Consider the following 8,349-nt stretch of genomic DNA (forward strand, 5'->3'; position numbering starts at 1 on the left):
TGTGTGGGAGGGAATGAGTGTGTGTGTGTGTCTGATTTGAGAATCCAGCACTCAGCAGCACCATTCCTATTATCAAACGAATGTGAGCAAAAGAAACAGTATCACACCTCACATTAAAATGACAAAAAAAAGGTCAGACATAAATAGTTGTTGAATAAGAGAACTTTTTAACTTTAATAAATGAATGCACACAAGAAGCAGAAGTTAAGTTATAAATGTGTTTTACCAATTGTACAAAAACAATCAATCTTTTGTGATTTAACATTTCAGCGTGATAAAAATGTTTCTCAGGGGTTTGTGTCAGTGCACTTGGGAGGTCCGGAGGCATCCACAGCTGGAAAGGTTTGGGAAATCCTGGTGGGCGTGGACTGTGTTCCTATTGTGATTATTATTGTCTAAGAGATTTTGTAACATGCGTAATCCTTCCAAATAATAATAATAATCGCTTATTGTCACGAGTAGGCTTCAATGAAGTTACTGTGAAAAGCCCCTAGTTGCCACATTCCGGCGCCTGTTCGGGGAGGCCGGTATGGGAATTGAACCCGTGCTGCTGGCCTTGAGAACAAAGAACAAAGAAAAGTACAGCACAGGAACAGGCTTTTCGGCCCCCAAGCCTGCGCCGACCATGCTGCCCGTCTAAACTAAAATCTTCTACACTTCCTGGGTCCGTATCCCTCTATTCCCATCCTATTCATGTATTTGTCAAGATGCCCCTTAAATGTCACTATCGTCCCTGCTTCCACCACCTCCTCCGGCAGCGGGTCCCAGGCACCCACTACCCTCTGTGTAAAAAGCTTGCCTCGTACATCTCCTCTAAACCTTGTCCCTCGCACCTTAAACCTATGGCCCCAAGTAATTGGGAAAAAGTCTTTGACTGTCCACTCTGTCTATGCCCCTCATAATTTTGTAGACCTCTATCAGGTCGCCCCTCAACCTCCATCGTTTCAGTGAGAACAAACCGAGTTTATTCAACCGCTCCTCATAGCTAATACCCTCCATACCAGGCAACATCCTGGGAAATCTCTTCTGCACCCTCTCTAAAGCCTCCACATCCTACTGGTAGTGTGGCAACCAGAATTGAACACTATACTCCAAGTGTGGCCTAACTAAGGTTCTATACAGCTGCAACATGTCTTGCCAATTCTTATACTCAATGCCCCGGCCAATGAAGGCAAGCATGCCGTATGCCTTCTTGACTACCTTCTCCACCTGTGTTGCCCCTTTCAGTGACCTGTGGACCTGTACACCTAGATCTCTCTGACTGTCAATACTATTGAGGGTTCTACCATTCACTGTATATTCCCTATCTGCATTCGACCTTCCAAAATGCATTACCTCACATTTGTCTGGATTAAACTCCATCTGCCATCTCTCCACCCAAGTCTCCAAACGATCTAAATCCTGCTGCATCCTCTGACAGTCCTCATGGCTATCCGCAATTCCACCAAACTTTTTGTGTCACCGCAAATTTACTAATCAGACCAGTTACATATTCCTCCAAATCATTTATATATACTACGAACAGCAAAGGTCCCAGCACTGATCCCTGCGGAACACCACTAGTCACAGCCCTTCAGTCAGAAAAGCACCCTTCCATTGCTACTCTCTGCCTTCTATGACCGAGCCAGTTCTGTCTCCATCTTGCCAGCTCACTTCTGATCCCTTGTTCTGCATTACGGTAGCATTGTGGATAGCACAAACGCTTCACAGCTCCAGGGTCCCAGGTTCGATTCTGGCTTGGGTCACTATCTGTGCGGAGTCTGCACGTTCTCCCCGTGAGTGCGTGGGTTTCCTCCGGGTGCTCCGGTTTCCTCCCACAGTGCAAAGATGTGCAGGTTAGGTGGATTGGCCATGATAAATTGCCCTTAGTGTCCAAAATTGCCTTTAGTGTTGGGTGGGGTTACTGGGTTATGGGGATAGGGTGGAGGTGTTGACCTTCGGTAGGGTGCTCTTTCCAAGAGCCAGTGCAGACTTGATGGGCCGAATGGCCTCCTTCTGCACTGTAAATTCTATGATAATTACAACCCAGCTGTTTATCCCACTGAGCTAAACCACCCAAATCTGTGTATATAAGACCATAAGGCACAGGAGCAGAATTAGGCCACTCAGCCCATCGAGTCTGCTCTGCCATTCAATCATGGCTGATATTTTTCTCATCCCCATTCTCCTGCCTTCTCCCCATAACCCCTGATCCCCTTATTAATCAAGAACCTATCTATCTCTGTCTTAAAGACACTCAGTGATTTGGCCTCCACAGCCTTCTGCGGCAAAGAGTTCCACAGATTCACCACCCTCTGGCTGAAGAAATTCCTCCTCATCTCTGTTTTAAAGGATCGTTCCTTTAGTCTGAGATGGTGTCCTCTGGTTCTAGTTTTTCCTACAAGTGGATATACTGAGATTGTGTCCTCTGGTTCTAGTTTTTCCTACAAGTGGAAGCATCCTCTCCACGTCTACTCTATCCAGGCCTCGCAGTATCCTGTAAGTTTCAATAAGATCCCCCTCATCCTTCTAAACTCCAACGAGTACAGACCCAGAGTCCTCAACCGCTCCTCATACGACAAGTTCTTCATTCCAGGGATCATTCTTGTGAACCTCCTCTGGAACCTTTCCAAGGCCAGCACATCCTTCCTTAGATACGGGGCCCAAAACTGCTCACAATATTCCAAATGGGGTCTGACCAGAGCCTTATACAGCCTCAGAAGTACATCCCTGCTCTTGTATTCTAGCCCTCTCGACATGAATGCTAACATTGCATTTGCCTTCCTCACTGCCGACTGAACCTGCACGTTATATATATATGTAAAGCTAAAGATGGGATGAAGGAGCACTGTATTATGGCTGATCTTTTCTTGTTCAATAAATGTTTATCATTTTGCTAAAAGTTAATCGGCAGTGCTGTCACTCTGCTTTTCCATATCTTGGGACAAAAATTGAAGTTATTCCCTCCTGGGATCTGACTTGTCCAGTTTGAACATCAGCTGGGATCGTAACAAAACCCCTCATAAACATTTCTCAAACATTAAAGAAATATTTATTATTTATGCGTAAGCTCAGTTTGTCTGCTTGTCTCCATAATTGCACACTCAATCAAATCGCAGTAACGTTAGAGTTTAACTCTACACATAACCACCTCCGCAAGAAAAGCATTGACAGCACCCTCAGGGGTCTGGCTAATCATTGCCTTTTTCGTTAATCAGTCTGTCAGTGCTCTCGCTATTCATTGCCAGAGTCATGTTTGATTATCAAGAAACGGGCTGCTTGGTATTATCTCCAAGTTATTAGTCCTCATGGCCTTGTTTATCCTGCCTCTGTGAAACTCCGAGGAGCTGAGCCCAGCAGTGAAGGTGGGCAGACTTTTACCCTCCGAGATGGGCAGGAGCGGGGAATTTGGAGGGAACCCAACGATTGTAACCCTGCTGGTGTGAAAACAGTTTGGAGTTTAACTTCACCCCATTCACGGCGGGTTGGGTTTCCCACTGGTCCATGTTGGGAGCACCATTTGTGTGCCTTACCATCTCACGAACGCTCATTGAAGGCGCCACTCTTACCGGCCTTAGTGAGAACCTGGAGCTGCTGCAGATGGGCTTCAGTGTCACACTCAAGGAGGTAGCAGAAGATTCTGGTGAGGAGTGGCGAGTATCTCAGCTCACTGGCCTCATTCTTTCTCCAGCGGGCGTCCTCTGAGGGGCTCAGTCGGGGCTGCGTACAAGATAAAGTGCAGCGTTGCAACTGAGGGCAGGAGAGGGGGGTGGGAAGGAGGTGGGACACCCAGGGGGCAATATTGGGTTATTGGGGTCGGAGAGAAGGAGGTAGGCGACATGTCTTACAGCAGTTGGCCAACTTTGCAAAGGCAGGGTGGCGCGGCGTGGCGGCGCAGTGGTTAGCACTGCTGCCTCACGCCGTTGTGGTGGGATCCCGGCTCTGGGTCACTGTCCGTGGGGTGTTTGCACATTCTCCCCGTGTCTGCGTGGGTCTCACCCCCACAACCCAAAGACGTGCAGGGAAGGTGGATTGGCCACGCTAAATTGCCCCTTAATTGGGAAAAAGAAAGAAATGGGTCCTCTAAATTTATTTCTAAAAACTTTGCAATGATGTTGTTTCGTGTTGCCTCTAGTTTAGGAAATGTCCGATTCTGAGAGGCACAGAGGATATCATCAGCATTGGTGAACATACAAGACAGGATTGGAGGCAGACCATTGATACCAAGATTGGCAGAGTTGTGGTTAGAATCGATCCCAGGGAATCCCCAATGGACTGTTTCCTCTCGGAGCTTGTCTCATCACCATGTGCACGCCAAACCACCTGTTTCTGAGCAATCGCTCGATAGCGTCCATAACCCACAAAGGGAGGACTCTTGGGATTTTGACAAAGAGGACAGTGTGCCAGACCGTGCTGCAGTGAGATTGAGAAAGCTGTCACCTGTTTCGAGGTTACTTTCAAAGTAATTAACAATGAAGGTGGTTAGTGCGAGGACTTGGTCACATGTGCGTCACCCTCACTGAAAGCCAACCTGTTCAGCTTTCAAGTCCCACATTGCCTGCATTTAATACCAGCCCTGGGGCGTTCAGCACATTGCCTGCATTTAATACCAGCCCTGGGGCGTTCAGCACATTGCCTGCATTTAATACCAGCCCTGGGCCGTTCAGCACATTGCCTGCATTTAGTACCAGCCCTGGGCCATTCAGCACATTGCCTGCATTTAGTACCAGCCCTGGGCCATTCAGCACATTGCCTGCATTTAGTACCAGCCCTGGGCCGTTCAGCACATTGCCTGCATTTAATACCAGCCCTGGGCCGTTCAGCACATTGCCTGCATTTAGTACCAGCCCTGGGGCGTTCAGCACATTGCCTGCATTTAGTACCAGCCCTGGGCCGTTCAGTGAATGTTTGTGAGGAACAGGTGATATTCTTTGGCTCCCGAAGCTCACCACCAATGGGGGCTTTCCTCACTCGTGTCTGCGTCTGTTGTAGGCTCACTGGCCGGGAGGTTCCTGCCGAAAATCAATGAATGTGCGGCTGGGTCGACAAATTTTCCGCTGCGCATCCGAGGCGTCCGGCCACAGGCAAGGCCAGAAAATCCCAGCCATTGATAGAGATTGATCACTGTGATTGGCCAATAACTCAATTATCATTGCATCATGTGACTACCAGGATATTAGAAGGTAAGCTAGTTGAACCTTTGGTCTTTTTACATCCTGTGATTGTCGTGTTCATTTCAGGTTGATATCTGCACCTGCAATCATACAGAACCATACCCTCAACTTTACCTGTCTAATCATTGTGAGAAATAGAACAGAATTGAATATGCAGATCATTGTCTGATCACAGGATTCTTTCCTACTCAGAGAATATACGTCCCACTTCCATAATAATCTTTATTATTGTCACAAGTAGGCTTACATTAACGCTGCAGTGAAGTTACTGTGAAAAGCCCCTAGTCGCCACATTCCGGCACCTGGGAGAACATGCAGACTCCGTACAGACATTGACCCAAGCCAGGAGTCGAACCCGGGACTCCGGCGCTGTAAAGCAACAAGTGCCTCCCGATAGCCCATCTCAGAGTTGACATCCCATCAAAGTTCCATGAGCAGAACTGTTTTAAAATGTTTACACCTTAAATGATGGCTGTAGGTCACACTCACTTCTGAGTCCAGAGATCATAGTTCAAGTTCAACTCCAGAAACGTGAGCACATAATTTGGGTGATACAGGGGCTGGTTTAGCACACTGGGCTAAATCGCTGGCTTTTAAAAGCAGACCAAGGCAGGCCAGCAGCACGGTTCAATTCCCGTACCAGCCTCCCCGAACAGGCGCCGGAATGTGGCGACTAGGGGCTTTTCACAGTAACTTCTCATTGAAGCCTACTCGTGACAATAAGCGATTTTCAATTCATTAATTTTTTCACCCTAGTGCCGTACTGAAGAGTGTTAATCCGAGGCCCTGCTGCCTGCTCGGGTTGTACAAGATCCCAATGGCACTACGGGGAGAAGACAGGAGAATAGGGATGAGAAAAATGTCAGCCGTGATTGAATGGCGGCCAGGACATAGAACATAGAACATAGAACAGTACAGCACAGAACAGGCCCTTCGGCCCTCGATGTTGTGCCGAGCAATGATCACCCTACTCAAATCCACATATCCACCCTATACCCGTAACCCAACAACTCCCCCCCCCCCCACTTAACCTTACTATTAGGACACTACGGGCAATTTAGCATGGCCAATCCACCTAACCCGCACATCTTTGGACTGTGGGAGGAAACCAGCGCACCCGGAGGAAACCCACGCACACACAGGGAGGACGTGCAGACTCCACACAGACAGTGACCCAGCCGGGAATCGAACCTGGGACCCTGGAGCTGTGAAGCATTGATGCTAACCACCATGCTACCATGCTGCCCCAGACGATGGGCCGAATGGCCTAATTCTGCATTTATGTCTTAAGGCCTTATGGTCTTAATTCGAAGAAGAGCTCGGGGGGGGGGGGGGGGTGGGAAGGCGGGGGGTTCTATCTGGTGTCCTGAGCAAAATGTATCTCTCAACCCACATCACAAAGACCAAAAACAAACAACCTCACATTGCTCTCTGTGGGAACCTGCTGTGTGCAAATTGGTTCTTGCATTTCCTGCCATTTAAGTCACTGCATCTAAGAATAATTGAATTAACTGTAACTCGGATTGGGACATCCTGAGGTCACAAAATGTATCATCGAAATTCACACCTTTGATTTTCGTCCCTTTCTTTATGTTTGTGCCAAGGGGGAAAGGATCCTGGGTGGGGGACTGGCTGACAAAAATGCTACTTTCATTCTCTCGCTATCGTTCTTGATTGTGTTCACATGGATCTTGCTGACTCAGTCAGGGTGATTTGGGCACCAGTCTATGAAATTCTTCCTGTTTGTAAATTGGTGTCAACACAATCCACAGAAAGGAATTGCATTCCAAACACCATGGGGGGAATGCCTTTTACCCGTGTGAACTTTCCCCAGGAACTTTCCTGCAAAGCACATGTTAAAAGTTACAACAACACCTTTCATTTATGCAGCATCTTTAACATGGTATGTTTTACATTCTCGTCCGTTGCAATGATTGAGTCAGTGGACCAAAGAAGGTCCAGCTAAAATTTATTAAATTACAATAACGTGGGTAGAAAACAATAATAATAATAATGAACTGTAAACTGTTAACAACTGGAATACGAGAGCTAATATAAAACCCAATTATCCGCGATGACTCCTCACTCAGACTCCTCGAGGTTGCAGTGTCACATGGTGTAGTTCTACTGCCACCTGCTGGCTGGAGGTCTAACATATTAACATCCAGAATAGCTTATGCACATCACTACAGTATGAACACCTCGAGGAAGTTATTAAGCATCAAGCCACATAATGGGCGGGGTTCTCCGGCTCCCCAGCCGCATGTTTCTCTGCGGCACATCGTGCGCCAGCGGCGGGATTCTGTTCTCCCGTCGCTTGTCAATGGGATTTCCCATTGAAGTCTCCCCCCCCCCCCCCACCCCCCACCCCCAACGTTGCTGGGAAGCCCACGGGCAGGGGCGTGCTGCTGGAATGAAAAGTGAATCATGGGGAAAAGTTTCAAACTGATGTGCGAGGCAAGTTTTTTACACAGAGGGTGGTAAATATATGGAACGCGCTGCCTGGGGAGGTGGTGGGAGCAGGTACGATAGCGGCATTTAAGGGGCATCTAGACAAATATATGAATAGGGTGGGAATGGAAGGATACGGACTCCGTACGTGCAGACGGTTTTAGTTTAGGCAGGTACCATGGTCGGCGCAGGCTCGGAGGGCCGAAGGGCCTGTTTCTGCGCTGCATTGTTATTTGTTCTTTGTAACAGCCGGAGAAATCCAGCCAAAGGCTTGGAGCTGGATTTTACAGCCCCGTCTTGGCAGGGCCGGGGGCTGAAAAACGCGGCGAGCCATTCAAAGTCCATTGGCACAGGCGGGTCGGAAATCCCGCTAGCAGGAGGGGACGCAAACTTGCCACCTCCTCCAAAAATGTGGGACTTAAGGGCTGACTTAAGACAAGGGGAGACGGAAAAGCGGAGGGGTGGTTTCGGGAGGGAATTTCCGAGTCATGGAACCTGGCGACCAAGCGCAAAGCCACCAGTGGCGAAGCGATCAGAATCAGGGATGCACGAGGCCAGAATTGGAAGGGAGCAGAGACGGAAGGAGGGCAGTTAGTTAGAGATATGAAAACATTTATTTGATTGCGCAGTAAATCTCAAATGACAGAATTACAGCCCTGAAATTGAAAGTGATTTTACAACATGCGTGCATCGTATAAAAGAATGAAATCAGGCACAGAAATGAAATGACTGCAATTAGCTTGGA

This window comes from Scyliorhinus canicula, chromosome 1, assembly GCF_902713615.1.
Source record: "Scyliorhinus canicula chromosome 1, sScyCan1.1, whole genome shotgun sequence".
Taxonomy (NCBI): Eukaryota; Metazoa; Chordata; class Chondrichthyes; order Carcharhiniformes; family Scyliorhinidae; genus Scyliorhinus; species Scyliorhinus canicula.